A 21,258-nucleotide genomic window follows, 5' to 3' on the forward strand; every position below is an offset into this window, starting at 1 on the left:
TAAAGCTACCAACCTCTTCAGGTCAGGCTACCCGACCTCTTCTCAAAGAGGTTGGCCAAATCGACAGGAGAGCCCAATAAAGGGCCCAAATAGAGGAACACGACCCAAATCCAAAGGCAACCCAAGCCCATAGAGATAAAGGCGGTTCCCTTAAAGATAAGCTGACTTCACTCAAAATAAGATAAGATAAGATAACTAACTTATCTTATCAGAAATGTCAGCCCACACTACTATAAATACACTGGAGCACCCAGGTATAACTCATACTTTGATTCTACTAAAAACCTGCTTAATATCCGTGCTAACTTAAGCATCGGAGTCTCTTGCAGGTACCCCCCACCCTCCGGTGACCAAGGATTAGCAGTACAGCCAGCCAACAGGTCGGACACGACAGCTCCGGCCACCACTCACCAGCCGGACACGTCGGCACCGACCAGTACAGAAGATCTCGACCGAGATCGACCTCCAGTTTCAGGTAACCCTCGGAACATTGGCGCCGTTGTCGGGGACCTGGAAGTCATCCCTTCACCATGGCGGACGAACAGGATAACGACCACAACTCAGATTTAGAGGACAGAATGCCGCACAAAAACACGGGTGCCACACCAAAGGACACTCCGGAATCTAACGGAGACAAAAACTCATCGCATCCGGGAGTAATAGAAGCACTTCAAGATCGCTTAAAGCAACTCGAAAAAGAAAGCAAGTACCAGCAAGAAGTCAGCAAGGATCTACAAAGAGAGGTAAGGCAACGTCGAGAATTAGAAGATAAACTCCTACAACTTGAAGCCGATCTCAAAGCAAAGACTACCCGGACCACCCCTGAAGACAACTCTCGCAAAGATCAAGATCCATTCACTAGGGAAATCATGAAGACTAAAATCCCTAAAGACTTCTGGTGCACGAAATTGTGATCTCAGGCAACGGTGCCAGAAACTCTGTACGCACGTCTTAATAAATCATTTTTCATTCACAACTTCGATACAACTAACCAGCAAGTGTACTGGGTCGTCCAAGTAATAAACCTTACGTGAGTAAGGGTCGATCCCACGGAGATTGTTGGTATGAAGCAAGCTATGGTCACCTTGTAAATATCAGTCAGGCGGGTATAAAATAGTTATGGAGTTTTCGAACATAAATAATAAATAGATAGAAAATAAGGATAGAAATACTTATGTAAATCATTGGTGAGAATTTCAGATAAGCGCATAGAGATGCTTTCGTTCCTCTGAACCTCTGCTTTCCTGCTGTCTTCATCCAATCAATCCTACTCCTTTCCATGGCTGGCTTTATGTAAGGACATTACCGTTGTCAATGGCTACTTTTTATCCTCTCTGAAAAATGGTCCGATGTGCTGTCACTGCATGGCTAATCGTCTGGAGGCATCACCCTTGTCAATGGCTGCATCCCATCCTCTTGTGAAAATGGTCCAAATGCTCTGTCACAGCACGGCTAATCATCTGAGGTTCTCGATCATACTGGAATAGGATTCACCCTCCTTTTGCGTCTGTCACTACGCCCAGCACTCGCGAGTTTGAAGTTCGTCACAGTCATTCAATCCCAGAGTCCTACTCGGAATACCACAGACAAGGTTTAGACTTTCCGGACTCTCATGAATGCCGCCATCACATTTAGGTTGAAGTGCGAATGAATATCTTAGAAGCGGAATAAGTTGAATTGAATAGAAAAACAGTAGTACTTTGCATTAATCTTTGAGGAACAGCAGAGCTCCACACCTTAATCTATGGAGTGCAGAAACTCTACCGTATGAAAAATACATAAGTGAACATAGGGTAAGCATGGCCGAATGGCCAGCCTCCCATGGAGGTCTAGAGATCTAAAAAATGATCAAAAGATGATAAGATCAAAAGATGATAAAAAGATGATCAAAAGATGTCTAATATAATAGTAAAAAGTCCTATTTATAATAAACTAGTTACTAGGGTTTACAGAAGTAAGTAATTGATGCATAAATCCACTTCCGGGACTCACTTGGTGTGTGCTTGGGCTGAGCTTGAATGTTACACGTGTAGAGGTCAATCTTGGAGTTGAACGCCAGTTTGTAACGTATTTCTGGCGTTCAACTCTGGCTTGTGACGTGTTTTTGGCGTTTAACTCCAGACAGCAGCGTAAAACTGGCGTTCAACGCCCTTTTACGTCATCTAAACTTGGCCAAAGTATGGATTATTATATATTCCTGGAAAGCCCTAGATGTCTACTTTCCAACGCAATTAGAAGCGCGCCATTTTGAGTTCTGTAGCTCCAGAAAATCCACTTTGAGTGCAGGGAGGTCAGAATCCAACAGCATTAGCAGTCCTTCTTCAACCTCTGAATCTGATTTTTGCTCAAGTCCCTCAATTTCAGCCAGAAAATACCAGAAATCACAGAAAAACACACAAACTCATAGTAAAGTCTAGAAAAATATACTAAAAATAATGCCAAAAAGCGTATAAATTATCCGCTCATCACAACACCAAACTTAAATTGTTGCTTGTCCCCAAGCAACTGAAAATCAAATAGGATAAAAATAAGAGAATATACTATAAATTCCAAACTATCAATGAGACAAAGCTCCAATTAAATGAGCGGGACTTGTAGCTTTTTGCCTCTTGAATAGTTTTGGCATCTCACTTTATCCATTGAAGTTCAGAATGATTGGCATCTATATGAACTCAGAGTTCGGATAGTGTTATTGATTCTCCTAGTTCAGTATGTTGATTCTTGAACACAGCTACTTTATGAGTCTTGGCTGTGGCCCTAAGCACTTTGTTTTCCAGTATTACCACCGGATACATAAATGCCACAGACACATAATTGGGTGAACCTTTTCAGATTGTGACTCAGCTTTGCTAAAGTCCCCAATTAGAGGTGTCCAGGGTTCTTAAGCACACTCTTCTTTTGCTTTGGACCTTGACTTTAACCGCTCAGTCTCAAGTTTTCACTTGACACCTTCACGCCACAAGCACATGGATAGGGACAGCTTGGTTTAGCCGCTTAGGCAAGGATTTTATTCCTTTAGGCCCTCCTATCCACTGATGCTCAAAGCCTTGGGATCCTTTTTACCCTTGCCTTTTGGTTTTAAGGGTTATTGGCTTTTTGCTCTTGCCTCTTAGTTTTAAGAGCTTTTGGCTTTTTCTGCTTGCTTTTTCTCTTTATTTTTTTTTCGCCTATTATTTTTTTCTGCAAGCTTTGTTCTTTGCTGCTTTTTCTTGCTTCAAGAATCATTTTTATGATTTTTCAGATTATCAAATAACATGTCTCCTTGTCATCATTCTTTCAAGAGCCAACATATTTAACATTCTTAAACAACAACTTCAAAAGACATATGCACTGTTCAAGCATTCATTCAGAAAACAAGAAGCATTGTCACCACATCAATATAATTAAACTAAGTTCAAGGATAAATTCGAAACTCATGTACTTCTTGTTCTTTTGAATTAAAATAGTTTTCATTTAAGAGAGGTGATGGATTCATAGGACATTCATAACTTTAAGACAAAGTACTAAATACTAATGATCATGTAATGAAGACACAAACATGGATAAGCACTTAACATAGAAAACGAAAAACAGAGAATGTAAGAACAAGGAATGAGTCCACCTTAGTGATGGTGGCATTTCCTTCTTGAGGAACCAATGATGTCCTTGAGTTCTTCTATGTCTCTTCCTTGTCTTTGTTGCTCCTCCCTCATTGCTTTTTGATTTTCTCTTATTTCATGAAGGATGATGGAGTGCTCTTGATGTTCCACCCTTAATTGTCCCATGTTGGAACTTAATTCTCCTAGGGAGGTGTTGATTTGCTCCCAATAGTTTTGTGGAGGAAAATGCATTTGAGGCATCTCCGGGATCTCATGGTGATGAGCTTCATGTGTCTCTTGAGATCCATGAATGAGCTCTCTTGCTTGCTCCATCCTTTTCTTAGTGATGGGCTTCTCTTCCTCAATGGGAATGTCTCCTTCTATGAAAGCTCTAGCTGAGTAACATAGATGGCAAATAAGATGAGGAAAAGCTAGCCTTGCCCCAGAAGAGGGCTTTTCGGCTATTTTGTAGAATTCAAGGGAGATGACTTCATGAACTTCTACTTCCTCTCCAATCATGATGCTATGAATCATGATGGCCCGATCCACAGTAACTTCAGATCGGTTGCTAGTGGGGATGATGGAGCGTTGGATGAACTCCAACCATCCTCTAGCCACAGGCTTGAGGTCCAGTCTTCTTAATTGAACCAGCTTACCTTTGGAGTCAATCTTCCATTGAGCTCCTTCCACACATATGTCCCTGAGGACTTGGTCCAACCTTTGATTAAAGTTGACCCTTCTAGTGTAGGGGCGTGCATCTCCTTACATCATAGGCAAGTTGAACGCCAACCTCACATTTTCCGGACTAAAATCTAAGTTTTTCCCCCGAACCATTGTAATATAATTCTTTGGGTTTAGGTTCTTACTTTGATCATGGTTCCTAGTGATCCATGCATTGGCATAGAACTCTTGAACCATTAGGATGCCGACTTGTTGGATGGGGTTTGTTAGAACTTCCCAACCTCTTCTTTGGATTTCATGTCGGATCTCCGGATACTCATTTCTCTTGAGCTTGAAAGGGACCTCGGGGATCACCTTCTTCTTGACCACAACATCATAGAAGTGGTCTTGATGGGCTTTGGAGATGAACCTTTCCATCTCCCATGACTCGAAGGTGGAAGCTTTTGTCTTTCCTTTCCCTTTTCTAGAGGATTCTCCGGTCTTAGGTGCCATCAATGGTAATGGAAAAACAAAAAGCTTATGCTTTTACCACACCAAACTTAGAATTTTGCTCGCCCTCGAGCAAGAGAAGAAAGAATAGATGAAGAAGAAGAAGAAAATATGGAGAAGAAGAGGGAGTGGTGTATTCGGCCAAGAAGAGAAGAGAGGGTTGTGTTGTGTGAAAATGAGGAAGAATGGAGGGCTATATATAGGGAAGGGAGGGGGGGGTAAGGTTCGGCCATATAGGGCGGGTTTGGGTGGGAAATTGATTTTGAATTTTGAAGGTAGGTGGAGTTTTTGAGCTAGGTTTATTATGGGGAAGAGTGGATGGATGTGAGTGGTGAAGTGGTGATAGGGAAGAGAGATTGAGGTGATTGGTGAAGAGTTTTGGGGAAGAGTGTTTATGAGATTGTGTGAAAGAGGGGTGAGAAGAAGTGAGTGGAGGTATGTGGGGATCCTGTGGGGTCCACAGATCCTGAGGTGATCCTGTGGGGTCCACAGATCCTGAGGTGTTCAAGGATTTACAACCTTGCACCAAATTAGGCATGCAAAATGCCCTTGCACACAACTCTAGGCGTTCAGCGCCAGATTGGTGCTTGTTTTGGGCGTTGAACGCCCATTTGTTGCCCATTTCTGGCGTTGAACGCCAGAACCATGCTTGTTCTGGGCGTTCAGCGCCAGCTCTTCTCCAGGGTGCAATTCTGGCGTTCAAACGCCCAGATGCTGCCCAATTTGGGCGTTCAGCGCCAGAACCATGCTCTGTTCTGGCGTTGAACGCCAGCCAGATGCTTCTTACTGGCGTTTAAATGCCAGTAAGGTCTTCCTCCAGGGTGTGATTTTTCTTCTGCTGTTTTTGATTCCGTTTTCCATTTTTATATTTATTTTGTGACTCCACATGATCATGAACCTAATAAAACATGGAAGAACAAGAAAAATAAAATTAGATAAATAAAAATTGGGTTGCCTCCCAACAAGCGCTTCTTTAATGTCAATAGCTTGACAGTGGGCTCTCATGGAGCCTCACAGATGTTCAGAGCATTGTTGAGACTCCCCAACACCAAACTTAGAGTTTGGATATGGGAGTTCAACACCAAACTTAGAGTTTGGTTGTGGCCTTCCAACACCAAACTTAGAGTTGGACTGTGGGGGCTCTGGTTGACTCTGTTTTGAGAGAAGCTTACTGTGCCTCTTTTCCATATTTACAGAAGGATGTCCTTGAGTTTTAAACTCAAGGGAGTCCTCATTCAATTGAAGGACTAATTCACCTCTGTCAACATCAATCACAACTCTTGCTGTGGCTAGGAAAGGTCTTCCAAGGATGATAGATTCATCCTCATCCTTCCCAGTATCAAGGATTATGAAATCAACAGGGATGTAAAGGTCTTCAACCTTTACTAACACATCCTCTACTTGTCCATAAGCCTGTTTTCTTGAATTTTCTGCCATCTCTAATGAGATTTTAGTAGCTTGCACCCCAAAGATTCCCAGTTTCTCTATTACAGAGAGGGGCATGAGGTTTATCCCTGAACCAAGGTCACACAGAGCCTTTTCACAGATCATGTTACCTATGGTACAAGGTATTACGAACTTTCTAGGATCCTGTTTCTTCTGAGGCAATGTCAGTTGATCTAGATCACTCAGTTCATTAGTGAACAAGGGAGGTTCATCTTCCCAAGTCTCAATACCAAATAATTTGGCATTCAGCTTCATGATTGCAACAAGGTACTCGGCAACTTGCTCTTCAGTAACATCCTCATTTTCTTCAGAAGAAGAATACTCATCAGAGCTCATGAAGGGCATAAGGAGGTCTAATGGAATCTCTATGGTCTCTAGATGAGTCTCAGATTCCTTTGGTTCCTCAAGGGGAAACTCCTTATTGATCACTGGACGTCCCAGGAGGTCTTCCTCACTGGGATTTACGTCCTCCCCTTCCTCTCCAGGTTTGGCCGTGTTGACTATGTCAATGGCCTTGCACTCTCCTTTTGGATTTTCTTCTGTATTGCTTGGGAGAGTACTAAGAGGGATTTTAGTGATCCTTTTACTCAGCTGGCCCACTTGTGCCTCCAAATTTCTAATGGAGGACCTTGTTTCATTCATGAAACTTACAGTGGCCTTAGATAGATCAGAGACTAAGTTTGCTAAATTAGAGGTATTTTGTTCAGAGTTCTCTGTCTGTTGCTGAGTGGATGATGGAAAAGGTTTACTATTGTTAAACCTATTTCTTCCACCATTATTAAAGCCTTGTTGAGGCTTTTGTTGATCCTTCCATGAGAGATTTGGGTGATTTCTCCATGAGGGGTTATGGGTGTTTCCATATGGTTCACCCATATAATTCACCTCTGCTATTGCAGGGTTTTCAGGATCATAAGCTTCTTCTTCAGAAGATGCCTCTTGAGTACTGTTGGATGCAGCTTGCATTCCATTCGGATTCTGAGAAATCATATTGACTTGCTGAGTCAATATTTTATTCTGAGGCAATATGGCATTCAGAGTATCAATTTCAAGAACTCCCTTCTTCATAGGCGTCCCATTACTCACAGGATTCCTCTCAGAAGTGTACATGAACTGGTTATTAGCAACCATGTCAATGAGTTCTTGAGCTTCTGCAGGCCTTTTCTTTAGGTGAATGGATCCACCTGCAGAAGTATCCAATGACATTTTAGCCAATTCAGATAGACCATCATAGAATATATCCAGGATGGTCCATTCTGAAAGCATGTCAGAAGGACACTTTTTGGTCAGTTCTTTGTATCTCTCCCAAGCTTCATAGAGGGATTCACCTTCTTTCTGTCTGAAGGTCTGAACATCCACTCTAAGCTTACTCAGCTTTTGAGGAGGAAAGAACTTGGCTAAGAAAGCCTTGACCAGCTTATCCCAAGAGTTCAGGCTATCCTTAGGTTGAGAGTCCAACCATACTCTAGCTCTGTCTCTTACAGCAAAAGGGAAAAGCATGAGCCTGTAGACTTCAGGATCTACTCCATTAGTCTTAACAGTATCACATATCTGTAAGAATTCAGTTAAGAACTGAAAAGGATCTTCAGATGGAAGTCCATGAAACTTGCAGTTCTGCTGCATAAGAGAAACTAATTGAGGTTTAAGCTCAAAATTGTTTGCTCCAATGGCAGGAATGGAGATGCTTCTTCCATGTAAATTGGAATTAGGTGCAGTAAAGTCACCAAGCATCCTCCTTGCATTATTATTATTTTCGGCTGCCATCTCCTCTTCCTGTTCGAAAATTTCTGAAAGGTGCTTGCTGGATTGTTGTAATTTAGCTTCTTTTAGTTTCCTCTTCAGAGTCCTTTCAGGTTCTGGATCTGCTTCAACAAGAATATTCTTGTCCTTGCTCCTGCTCATATGAAAAAGAGGGACAGAAAAATAATAATAATAATAGGGGTCCTTTTTACCACAGTATAGAGGTCCCTGTGTGAGTAGAAGAAAAGAAGAAGAAAAAATTCGAACACAGATGGAAGAGGGGGTTCAAATTTGGGTGAGATGAAGTGTTAGTAGATGAATAAATAATTAGAAGGAGATAAGAGAGAGAGAGAATTTTCGAAAATAATTTTTGAAAAAGAGTTAGTGATTTTCGAAAATAGTTTTTGAAAAAGGTTAGTAATTTTCGAAAATTAAAATCAACAATTAATTTAATTAGTTAATTAAAAAGAAATTTTGAAAAAGAGGGAGATATTTTCGAAAATTAGAGAGAGAGGGTTAGTTAGGTAGTTTTGAAAAAGATAAGAAACAAACAAAAAGTTAGTTAGTTAGTTGAAACAAATTTGAAAATCAATTTTGAAAAGATAAGAAGATAAGAAGTTAGAAAGGATATTTTAAAATCAAATTTTGAAAAAGATAAGATAAAGAGATATTTTTAAAAAGATATGATTGAAATTAGTTTTGAAAAAGATTTGATTTTTAAAATCACAATTAATGACTTGATTCACAAGAAATCACAAGATATGATTCTAGAACTCAAAGTTTGAATCTTTCTTAACAAGCAAGTAACAAACTTGAAATTTTTGAATCAAAACATTAATTGATGATGTTATTTTCGAAAATATGATATAAAATTAAGAAAAAAATTTTTGAAAAAATTTGTTTTGAAATTTTCGAAAATAGATAAGAAAAATGAAAAAGATTTGATTTTTGAAAAAGATAAGATTTTTAAATTGAAAATTTGATTTGACTCATAAAAATAACTAGATTTTAAAAATTTTTGAAAAAGTCAAATCTAATTTTCAAAATTTTAAGAGAGAAAAAGGGGAAGATATTTTTTTTGATTTTTTTGAATTTTTATGATGAGAGAGAAAAACATGAAAATGATGCAATGCATGAAAATTTTTGGATCAAAACAATGAATGCATGCAAGAATGCTATGAATGTCAAGATGAACACCAAGAACACTATGAAGATCATGATGAACATCAAGAACTTATTTTTGAAAAATTTTTAATGCAAAGAAAACATGCAAGACACCAAACTTAAAAATTTGTCATGTATAGACACTAAGAATGCAAGAATGCATATGAAAAACAAGAAAAGATACAAAACATGAAAACATCAAGATCAAACAAGAAGACTTACCAAGAACAACTTGAAGATCATGAAGAACACTATGAATGCATGAATTTTTCGAAAAATGCAAGATGAATATGCAATTGACACCAAACTTTCAACTTGACTCAAGACTCAAACAAGAAATATGAAATATTTTTTATTTTTATGAATTTTTTATTTTTTTGGATTCTTGTATATTTTTTTCAAAAAAAAAAAAAAACATATAGGAAAAAGAAAATAAGGATTTCAAAATTATTAATATAAATTATAGGAATCTTGTGCTCTTTAGTCTAAAGCTCCAATCTGAGGGTTAGGCATGACTTAATAGCCAGCCAAGCTTTAGTATGCTATTACATGCATTGAAGTGATTAGTTGAATCCTCAGTCCAAAGAAATTTGGACATGGATTCACAGCCAGCCAGGATTCAACAAATCATCATGAAACACTAGAATTCATTCTTAAAAATTCTAAAGAAAAATATATTTTTTTGAAAACATTTTTTTTTTCGAAAACAGATGAGAAATTTTTGAAAGGTTTTTGAAAATTTTTTGAAAATAAAACAAAAAAAAAATTATCTAATCTGAGCAACAAGATGAACCGTCAGTTGTGCAAACTCGAACAATCCCCGGCAACGGCGCCAAAAACTTGGTGCACGAAATTGTGATCTCAGGCAACGGCGCCAGAAACTCTGTACGCACGTCTTAATAAATCATTTTTCATTCACAACTTCGATACAACTAACCAGCAACTGCACTGGGTCGTCCAAGTAATAAACCTTACGTGAGTAAGGGTCGATCCCACGGAGATTGTTGGTATGAAGCAAGCTATGGTCACCTTGTAAATCTCAGTCAGGCGGGTATAAAATAGTTATGGAGTTTTCGAACATAAATAATAAATAGATAGAAAATAAGGATAGAAATACTTATGTAAATCATTAATGAGAATTTCAGATAAGCGCATAGAGATGCTTTCGTTCCTCTGAACCTCTGTTTTCCTGCTGTCTTCATCCAATCAATCCTACTCCTTTCCATGGCTGGCTTTATGTAAGGACATTACCGTTGTCAATGGCTATCCTCTTTGGAAAATGGTCCGATGCGCTGTCACTGCATGGCTAATCGTCTGGAGGCATCACCCTTGTCAATGGCTGCATCCCATCCTCTTGTGAAAATGGTCCAAATGCTCTGTCATAGCACGGCTAATCATCTGAGATTCTCGATCATACTGGAATAGGATTCACCCTCCTTTTGCGTCTGTCACTACGCCCAGCACTCGCGAGTTTAAAGTTCGTCACAGTCATTCAATCCCAGAGTCCTACTCGGAATACCACAAACAAGGTTTAGAATTTCCGGACTCTCATGAATGCCGCCATCAATCTAGCTTATACCATGAAGATCCTGATTAAGAGATCCAAGAGATACTCATTCAATCTAAGGTGGAACGGAAGTGGTTGTCAGGCACGCGTTCGTGGGGGGAATGATGATGATTTTCACGTTCATCACATTCAGGTTGAGTGAATGAATATCTTAGAAGCGGAATAAGTTGAATTGAATAGAAAAATAGTAATACTTTGCATTAATCTTTGAGGAATAGCAGAGCTCCACACCTTAATCTATGGAGTGCAGAAACTCTACCGTATGAAAAATACATAAGTGAACATAGGGTAAGCATGGCCGAATGGCCAGCCTCCCATGGAGGTCTAGAGATCTAAAAAATGATCAAAAGATGATAAGATCAAAAGATGATAAAAAGATGATCAAAAGATGTCTAATACAATAGTAAAAAGTCCTATTTATAATAAACTAGTTACTAGGATTTACAGAAGTAAGTAATTGATGCATAAATCCACTTTTGGGGCCCACTTGGTGTGTGCTTGGGCTGAGCTTAAATGTTACACGTGTAGAGGTCAATCTTGGAGTTGAACGCCAGTTTGTAACGTATTTCTGGCGTTCAACTCTGGCTTGTGACGTGTTTCTGGCGTTTAACTCCAGACAGCAGCGTAGAACTGGCGTTCAACGCCCTTTTACATCGTCTAAACTTGGCCAAAGTATGGACTATTATATATTTCTGGAAAGCCCTGGATGTCTACTTTCCAACTCATTTGGAAGCGCGCCATTTTGAGTTCTGTAGCTCCAGAAAATCCACTTTGAGTGCAGGGAGGTCAGAATCCAACAACATCAGTAGTCCTTCTTCAACCTCTGAATCTGATTTTTGCTCAAGTCCCTTGGTGCACGAAATTGTGATGTCCAGGCTCGAACAATCCCTGGCAACGTGAGCAACTTGGTGCGCGTAATCGTGATTACACACTCATAATTTGTCACAACTTCGATACAACTAACCAGCAAATGCACTGGGTCGTCCAAGTAATACCTTACGTGAGTAAGGGTCGAATCCCACGGAGATTGTTGGTATGAAGCAAGCTATGGTCACCTTGTAAATCTCAGTCAGGCAGATATAAAGTGATAATGGTGTTTTCGAATAATAAATAATAGAATAGGGATAGAGATACTTATGTAAATCATTGGTAGGAATTTCAGATAAGCGAATGGAGATGCTTTTCGTTCCTCTGAACCTCTGCTTTCCTGCTATCTTCATCCAATCAGTCTTACTCCTTTCCATGGCTGGTTTTATGTGATACATCACCATTGTCAACGGCTACTTTCGGTCATCTCTCGGGAAAATGATCCAATGCCCTGTCACGGCACGGCTAATCGTCTGGAGGCATCACCTTTGTCAATGGCTTCATCTTATCCTCTCAGTGAATAATATGCTCACGCACCCTGTCACGGCACGGCTATTCATCTGTCGGTTCTCGATCATGCTGGAATAGGATTTACTATCCTTTTGCGTCTGTCACTAACGCCCTGCAATCGCGAGTTAGGAGCTCGTCACAGTCATTCAATCATTGAATCCTACTCGGAATACCACAGACAAGGTTTAGACTTTCTGGATTCTCTTGAATGCCGCCATCATTCTAGTTTACGCCACGAAGATTCTGGTTAGGAGATCTAAGAGATATTCATTCTAGCTCAATTCATGTAGAACAGAAGTGTTTGTCAGGCACGCGTTCATAAGGGAGAAGGATGATGAGCGTCACACATAATCATCACCTTCATCACGTTCTTGGGTGCGAATGGATATCTTAGAAGTGAAATAAGAAGAATTGAATAGAAAACAGTAGTACTTTGCATTAATCTTTGAGGAACAGCAGAGCTCCACACCTTAATCTATGGAGTGTAGAAACTCTACCGTATGAAAATACATAAGTGAAGGTCCAGACATGGCCGAGATGGCCAGCCCCCTAAACGAGATCAATAGTCTCCTAAGATGAACGATGGATTAAAACTGAGACCAAAGATACCTAATACAATAGTAAGAGGTCCTATTTATAATAAACTAGCTACTAGGGTTTACATGAGTAAGTAATTGATGCATAAATCCACTTCCTGGGCCCACTTGGTGTGTGTTTGGGCTGAGCCTAAGTGTTGCACGTGCAGAGGCCATTTGTGGAGTTGAACGCCAGTTTCTGTGCCAGTTTGGGCGTTCAACTCTGGTTTTGGATCCTTTTCTGGCGCTGGACGCCAGATTTGGGCAGAAGGCTGGCGTTGAACGCCAGTTTACGTCATCTATTCTTGGCCAAAGTATGGACTATTATATATTGCTGGAAAGCCCTGGATGTCTACTTTCCAACGAAATTGGAAGCGCGCCATTTCGAGTTCTGTAGCTCCAGAAAATCCACTTTGAGTGCAGGGAGGTCAGAATCCAACAGCATCAGCAGTCCTTTTTCAACCTCTGAATCTGATTTCTGCTCAAGTCCCTCAATTTCAGCCAGAAAATACCTGAAATCACAGAAAAACACACAAACTCATAGTAAAGTCCAGAAATGTGAATTTCACATAAAAACTAATGAAAACATCCCTAAAAGTAACTAGATCCTACTAAAAACATACTAAAAACAATGCCAAAAAGCGTATAAATTATCCGCTCATCACAACACCAAACTTAAATTGTTGCTTGTCCCCAAGCAACTGAAAATCAAATAGGATAAAAAGAAGAGAATATACTATAAATTCCAAACTATCAATGAAACAGAGCTTCAATCATATGAGCGGGACTTATATCTTTTTGCCTCTTGAATAGTTTTGGCATCTCACTTTATCCATTGAAGTTTAGAATGATTGGCATCTATAGGAATTTCAGATTTCGAATAGTGTTATTGACTCTCCTAGTTTAGTATGATGATTCTTGAACACAGCTTCTTTATGAGTCTTGGCCGTGGCCCTAAGCACTTTGTTTTCCAGTATTACCACCGGATACATAAATGCCACAGACACATAATTGGGTGAACCTTTTCAGATTGTGACTTAGCTTTGCTAAAGTCCCCAATTAGAGGTGTCCAGGGTTCTTAAGCACATTCTTTTTTTTTTTGCTTTGGACCTTGACTTTAACCGCTCAGTCTCAAGTTTTCACTTGACACCTTCACGCCACAAGCACATGGTTAGGGACAGCTTGGTTTAGCCGTTTAGACCAGGATTTTATTCCTTTAGGCCCTCCTATCCACTGATGCTCAAAGCCTTGGGATCCTTTTTATTTGCCCTTGCCTTTTGGTTTTAAGGGTTATTGGCTTTTTCTGCTTGCTTTTTCTTTTTCTTTCTATTTTTTTTTATTCTTTTTTTCGCCCTTTTTTTTTTTTTCTGCAAGCTTTGTTCTTTGCTGCTTTTTCTTGCTTCAAGAATCATTTTTATGATTTTTCAGATTATCGAATAACATGTCTCCTAGTCATCATTCTTTCAAGAGCCAACATATTTAACAACAACTTCAAAAGGCATATGCACTGTTCAAGCATACATTCAGAAAACAAGAAGCATTGTCACCACATCAATATAATTAAACTAAGTTCAAGGATAAATTCGAAACTCATGTACTTCTTGTTCTTTTGAATTAAAACATTTTTCTTTTAAGAGAGGTGATGGATTCATAGGACATTCATATCTTTAAGACAGAGTTTACTAACTACTAATGATCATGTAATGAAGACACAAACATAGATAAGCACATAACATAGAAAACGAAAAAAAACAGAAGAAATAAGAACAAGGAATGAATCCACCTTAGCGATGGTGGCGTTTCCTTCTTGAGGAACCAGTGATGTCCTTGAGCTCTTCTATGTCTCTTACTTGTCTTTGTTGCTCCTCCCTCATTGCTTTTTGATCTTCTCTTATTTCATGGAGCATGATGGAGTGCTCTTGATGTTCCACCCTTAGTTGTCCCATATTGGAACTCAATTCTCCTAGGGAGGTGTTGATTTGCTCCCAATAATTTTGTGGAGGAAAGTGCATTTGAGGCATCTCCGGGATCTCATGAAAATGAGTTTCTTGCGCCTCTTGAGCTCCATGACTGGGCTCTCTTGCTTGCTCCATCTTTTTCTTAGTGATGGACTTGTCCTCTTTGATGAGGATATCTCCCTCTATGTCAATCCCAGCCGAATTGCATAGGTGGCAGATGAGGTGAGGAAAGGCTAACCTTGCCATGGTGGAGGACTTGTCAGCCACCTTGTAGAGTTCTTGAGGTATAATCTCATGAACTTCCACCTCTTCTCCAATCATGATGCTATGGATCATGATGGCCCGGTCTATAGTAACTTCAGACCGGTTGCTAGTGGGAATGATTGAGCAATGAATAAACTCCAACCATCCTCTAGCTATAGGCTTGAGGTCCAATCTTCTTAGTTGAACTGGCTTGCCTTTGGAGTCAATCTTCCATTGAGCTCCTTCTACACATATGTCCATAAGGACTTGGTCCAACCTTTGATCAAAGTTGACTCTCCTTGTGTAGGGGCGTGCGTTCTCTTCCATGTATGGCAAGTTGAACGCCAACCTCACATTCTCCGGACTAAAATCTAAGTATTTCCCCCGAACCATTGTAACATAGTTCTTTGGATCCGGGTTCTTACTTTGATCATGGTTCTTGGTGATCCATGCATTGGCATAGAACTCTTGAACCATTAGGATGCCGACTTGTTGGATGGGATTTGTTAGAACTTCCCAACCTCTTCTTTGAATTTCATGTCGGATCTCCGGATACTCATTTCTTTTGAGTTTAAAAGGGACCTCAGGGATCACCTTCTTCTTGGCCACAACATCATAGAAGTGGTCTTGATGGGCTTTGGAGATGAACCTTTCCATCTCCCATGACTCGGAAGTGGAAGCTTTTGTCTTCCCTTTCCCTCTTCTAGAGGATTCTCCGGTCTTTGATGCCATAAATGGTAATGGAAAAACAAAAAAGCTATGCTTTTACCACACCAAACTTAGAATATTGCTCGCCCTCGAGCAATAAACAAAAGAATAGAAGAAGAAGAAGAAGAAGAAATATGGAGAGGGAGAGGGAGATGTGGTTTCGGCCAAGAGGAGTGTAGAGGGGTGTGTTGTGTGAATTTGATAAAGAATGGAGGTCTTTATATAGGGAAGGGAGGGGGGGTTAAGGTTCGGCCATATGGGTGGGTTTGGGTGGGAAATTGGTTTTGAATTTGGAAGGTAGGTGTAGTTTATGAGGTAGGTTTATTGGGAAGAGTGGATGGATGTGAGTGGTGAAAATGTGATGGGGAAGAGAGTTTGAGGTGATTGGTGAAGGGTTTTTGGGGAAGAGTGTTTATGGTGTTGTGTGAAAGAAAGTGGTGAGAAGAAGTGAGTGGAGTTAGGTGGGGATCCTGTGGGGTCCACAGATCCTAAGTGGATCCTGTGGGGTCCACAGATCCTGAGGTGTTCAAGGATTTACATCCCTGCACCCATTAGGCATGTAAAAATGCCTTTGTACTCAACTCTGGGCGTTCAGCGCCAGGTTGGTGGCCATTTTAGGCGTTCAACGCCCATTTGTGTGCCATTTCTGGCGTTGAACGCCAGAACCATGCCTGTTCTGGCGTTCAGCGCCCAGAAGCTGCCTATTTTGGGCGTTCAGCGCCAGAACCATGCTCTGTTCTGGCGCTGAACGCCAGACAGATGCTCCTCCAGGGTGTGATTTTTCTTCTGCTGTTTTTGACTCCGTTTTCAATTTTTATATTTATTTTGTGACTCCACATGATCATGAACCTAAGAAAACATGAAAAATAATAAAAATAAGAATTAGATAAACATTGGGTTGCCTCCCAACAAGCGCTTCTTTAATGTCAATAGCTTGACAGTGAGCTCTCATGGAGCCTCACAGATGTGCAGAGCTTTGTTGAGACTCTCCAACACCAAACTTAGAGTTTGGATATGGGAGTTCAACACCAAACTTAGAGTTTGGTTGTGGCCTCCCAACACCAAACTTAGAGTTTGACTGTGGGGGCTCTGGTTGACTCTGCTTTGAGAGAAGCTTTTCAAGCTTCCTCTCCATGGTTGCAGAGGGAGATCCTTGAGTTTTGAATACAAGGGAGTTCTCATTCCATTGAAGGACTATTTCACCTCTGTCAACATCAATCACAGCTCTTGCTGTGGCCAGGAAAGGTCTTCCTAGGATGATGGATTCATCCTCTTCCTTTCCAGTATCCAGGACTATGAAATCAGCAGGGATGTAAAGGCCCTCAACCTTTACTAAAACGTCCTCTACTTGTCCATAAGCCTGTTTTCTTGAACTGTCTGCCATCTCTAGTGAGATTTTAGCAGCTTGCACCCCATAGATTCCCAGTTTCTCTATTACAGAGAGGGGCATGAGGTTTATCCCTGAACCAAGGTCACACAGAGCCTTAAAGATCATGGTGCCTATGGTACAAGGGATTATGAACTTTCTAGGATCCTGTCTCTTCTGAGGCAATGTCAGTTGATCCAGATCACTTAGTTCATTGATGAACAAGGGAGGTTCAACTTCCCAAGTATCAATGCCAAATAGTTTGGCATTCAGCTTCATGATTGCACCAAGAAACTTGGCAGTTTTCTCTTCAGTAACATCCTCATTCTCTTCAGAAGAGGAATACTCATCAGAGCTCATGAAGGGCATAAGGAGGTTCAATGGGATCTCTATGGTCTCTAGATGAGTCTCAGATTCCTTTGGTTCCTCAGAGGGAAGCTCCTTATTGATCACTGGACGTCCCAGGAGGTCTTCCTCCTTGGGATTCACGTCCTCTCCTCTCCTCACAGGTTCGGCCATGGCGCTTATGTCAATGGCCTTGCACTCTCCTTTTGGGTTCTCTTCTGTATTGCTTGGGAGAGTACTAGGAGGGATTTCAGTGATCCTTTTACTCAGCTGGCCCACTTGTGCTTCCAGATTTCTAATGGAAGACCTTGTTTCATTCATGAAACTTACAGTGGCCTTAGATAGATCAGAGACTAGATTTGCTAAATTAGAAGCATTTTGTTCAGAGTTCTCTGTCTGTTGCTGAGTTGATGATGGAAAAGGTTTGCTATTGCTAAACCTGTTTCTTCCACCATTATTAAAGCCTAGTTGGGGCTTTTGATCCTTCCATGAGAAATTTGGATGATTTCTCCATGTTGAGTTATAGGTGTTTCCATAAGGTTCACCTAAGTAGTTCACCTCTGCTATTGCAGGGTTCTCAGGATCATAGGCTTCTTCTTCAGAAGATGCCTCTTGAGTACTGTTGGATGCAGCTTGCATTCCATGCAGACTCTGAGAAATCATATTGACTTGCTGAGTCAATATTTTGTTCTGAGCCAATATGGCATTCAGAGTATCAACTTCAAGAACTCCCTTCTTCATAGGCGTCCCATTGCTTACAGGATTCCTTTCAGAAGTGTACATGAACTGGTTATTAGCAACCATGTCAATGAGTTCTTGAGCTTCTGCAGGCGTTTTCTTTAGGTGAATGGATCCACCTGCAGAGGTATCCAATGACATCTTAGATAACTCAGACAGACCATCATAGAATATATCCAGGATGGTCCATTCTGAGAGCATGTCAGAAGGACACTTTTTGGTCAACTGTTTGTATCTTTCCCAAGCTTCATAGAGGGATTCACCTTCTTTCTGTCTGAAGGTTTGAACATCAGCTCTAAGCTTGCTCAGCTTTTGAGGAGGAAAGTACTTGGCTAAGAAAGCCGTGACCAGCTTATCCCAAGAGTTCAGGCTGTCCTTGGGTTTAGAATCCAACCATAATCTAGCTCTGTCTCTTACAGCAAAAGGGAAAAGCATGAGCCTGTAGACTTCAGGATCTACTCCATTAGTCTTAACAGTATCACATATCTACAAGAATTCAGTTAAGAACTGAAAAGGATCTTCAGATGGAAGTCCATGAAACTTGCAGTTCTGCTGCATCAGAGAAACTAACTGAGGTTTCAGCTTAAAGTTGTTTGCTCCAATGGCAGGAATGGAGATGCTTCTTCCATGTAAATTGGAATTAGGTGCAGTAAAGTCACCAAGCATCTTCCTTACATTATTGTTGGGTTCGGCTGCCATCTCCTTTACTTGTTCGAAATTTTCAATCAAGTTGTCTCTGGATTGTTGTAATTTAGCTTCTCTTAATTTTCTCTTCAGAGTCCTTTCAGGTTCTGGATCAGCTTCAACAAGAATGCCTTTTTCTCTGTCCCTGCTCATAAGAAAGAGGAGAGAAAAAGAAAAGAAGAGGACTCCTCTATGTCACAGTAAAGAGGTTCCTTATTGTTAGTAAAAAAGAAGAAGAAGAAATTTGAACACAGATAGAGGAGAGGGTTCGAATTTGGTGATGATGTGAGGAAGAGATGTTAGTAGATGAATAAATAAATAAATAAGATGAGAGAGAAGGAGGGAATTTTCGAAAATTAATTTTGAAAAGGAGTTAGTGATTTTTGAAAATAGTTTTTGAAAAATGTTAGTGATTTTCGAAAATTAAGAATTTTTTTAAACAAATAAAATAATTAATAAATTAAAAAAGAAATTTTGAAAAAGGGGGAAGATTTTTTCGAAAATGAGAGAGAGAGAGTTAGTTAGGTGGTTTTGAAAAAGATAAGAAACAAACAAAAAGTTAGTTAGTTAGTTGAAACAAATTTTGAAAGGATAGGAAGTTAGGAAGTTAGAGAAGATATTTTGAAATCAAATGTTTGAAAAAGATAAGATGAGAAGATATTTTTAAAAAGATATGATAGAAATTGGTTTTTGAAAAAGATTTGATTTTTAAAATCACAATTAATGACTTGATTCATAAGAAATCACAAGATATGATTCTAGAACTTAAAGTTTGAATCTTTCTTAACAAGCAAGTAACAAACTTCAAATTTTTTGAATCAAAGCATTAATTGTTTATGTTATTTTCGAAAATTTGATATAAAAATAAGAAAAAGATTTTTGAAAAATATTTTTGAAATTTTCGAAAATAACTAAGAAATTTGAAAAAGATTTGATTTTTGAAAAAAGATTTTGAAAAAGATGAGATTTTCAAATTGAAAATTTGATTTGACTCATAAGAAACAACTTGATTTTAAAAACTTTTGAAAAAGTCAATCCAAATTTTCGAATTTGATGAGAGAAAAAGGGAAAGATATATTTTTTTTTTTTGATTTTTGAAATTTTTATGAAAAACATGAAAATTATGCAATGCATGAAATTTTTAAATCAAAACAATGAATGCATGCAAGAATGCTATGAATGTCAAGATGAACACCAAGAACATTATGAATGTCAAGATGAACATCATAGACACAATTTTGAAAAATTTTTAATGCAAAGAAAACATGCAAGACACCAAACTTAGAATTCTTTAACGCTTACGCATCAAGAATTCAAGGATGCATATAATAAACATGAAAAGACACAAAACAAAAAATCATCAAGATCAAACAAGAAGACTTACCAAGAACAACTTGAAGATCATGAAGAACACTATGAATGTATGAAATTTTTGAAAAAATGCAAGATGCATATGCAAGTGACACCAAACTTATGATATGACTCAAGACTCAAACAAGAAACAGAAAAATATTTTTGATTTTTATGATATTCTAATTTTTTTGGTATTTTTTTTTCGAAAATTATATGAAAAAGGAAAATAAGGATTCCAAAATTTTTAACATGAATTCCAGGAATCTTGCATTCTTAGTCTAAAGCTTCAGTCCAGGAATTAGACATGGCTCACTAGCCAGCCAAGCTTTCAATGAAAGCTCCAGTCCAAAACACTAGACATGGCCAATGGCCAGCCAAGCTTTAGCATTTAACACCAGAGTATATTGATCTTGATAACAAATTGCTGCTCATCATTTATCAAGTATGTAACTTACTTCTGATGGTTTGGAAGCCTCAGTCCAAAAGAATTTAGACATGGCTTTACAGCCAGCCAGGCTTCACATGCTTCATGAAACACTAGAATTCATTCTTAAAAATCTTGAATAAAATTTTTGAAAACATTTTTTTTTTTTTCGAAAACAGATGAGAGATTTTTGAATATATATATATTTTTTTTGAAAAATTTTGAAAACAAAACGAAAAGAAAATTACCTAATCTGAGCAACAAGATGAACCGTCAGTTGTCCAAACTCAAACAATCCCCGGCAACGGCGCCAAAAACTTGGTGCACGAAATTGTGATGTCCAGGCTCGAACAATCCCCGGCAACGGCGCCAAAAACTTGGTGCACGAAATTGTGATGTCCAGGCTCGAATAATCCCTGGCAACGTGAGCAACTTGGTGCGCGTAATCGTGATTACACACTCATAATTTGTCACAACTTCGATACAACTAACCAGCAAGTGCACTGGGTCGTCCAAGTAATACCTTACGTGAGTAAGGGTCGAATCCCACGGAGATTGTTGGTATGAAGCAAGCTATGGTCACCTTGTAAATCTCAGTCAGGCAGATATAAAGTGATAATGGTGTTTTCGAATAATAAATAATAGAATAGGGATAGAGATACTTATGTAAATCATTGGTAGGAATTTCAGATAAGCGAATGGAGATGCTTTTCGTTCCTCTGAACCTCTGCTTTCCTGCTATCTTCATCCAATCAGTCTTACTCCTTTCCATGGCTGGCTTTATGTGATACATCACCATTGTCAACGGCTACTTTCGGTCATCTC

General features: G+C 39.4%; 2 non-coding genes across 2 annotated transcripts; both read left to right on the forward strand.

The window, feature by feature from the left end:
* Positions 1-7,451: 7,451 nt before the first annotated feature.
* LOC148547789 (small nucleolar RNA R71) lies at positions 7,452-7,559 on the forward strand. The gene has a single exon (XR_015898963.1). It is a non-coding gene; the product is annotated as a small nucleolar RNA R71 (small nucleolar RNA).
* Positions 7,560-18,171: 10,612 nt separating this feature from the next.
* Positions 18,172-18,275, forward strand: LOC148547790 (small nucleolar RNA R71). The gene has a single exon (XR_015897799.1). It is a non-coding gene; the product is annotated as a small nucleolar RNA R71 (small nucleolar RNA).
* The last annotated feature ends 2,983 nt before the right edge of the window (positions 18,276-21,258 follow it).

The sequence above is a fragment of the Arachis ipaensis genome, chromosome B8 (assembly GCF_059453495.1).
Source record: "Arachis ipaensis isolate K30076 ecotype BB chromosome B8, ASM5945349v1, whole genome shotgun sequence".
Lineage (NCBI taxonomy): Eukaryota > Viridiplantae > Streptophyta > Magnoliopsida > Fabales > Fabaceae > Arachis > Arachis ipaensis.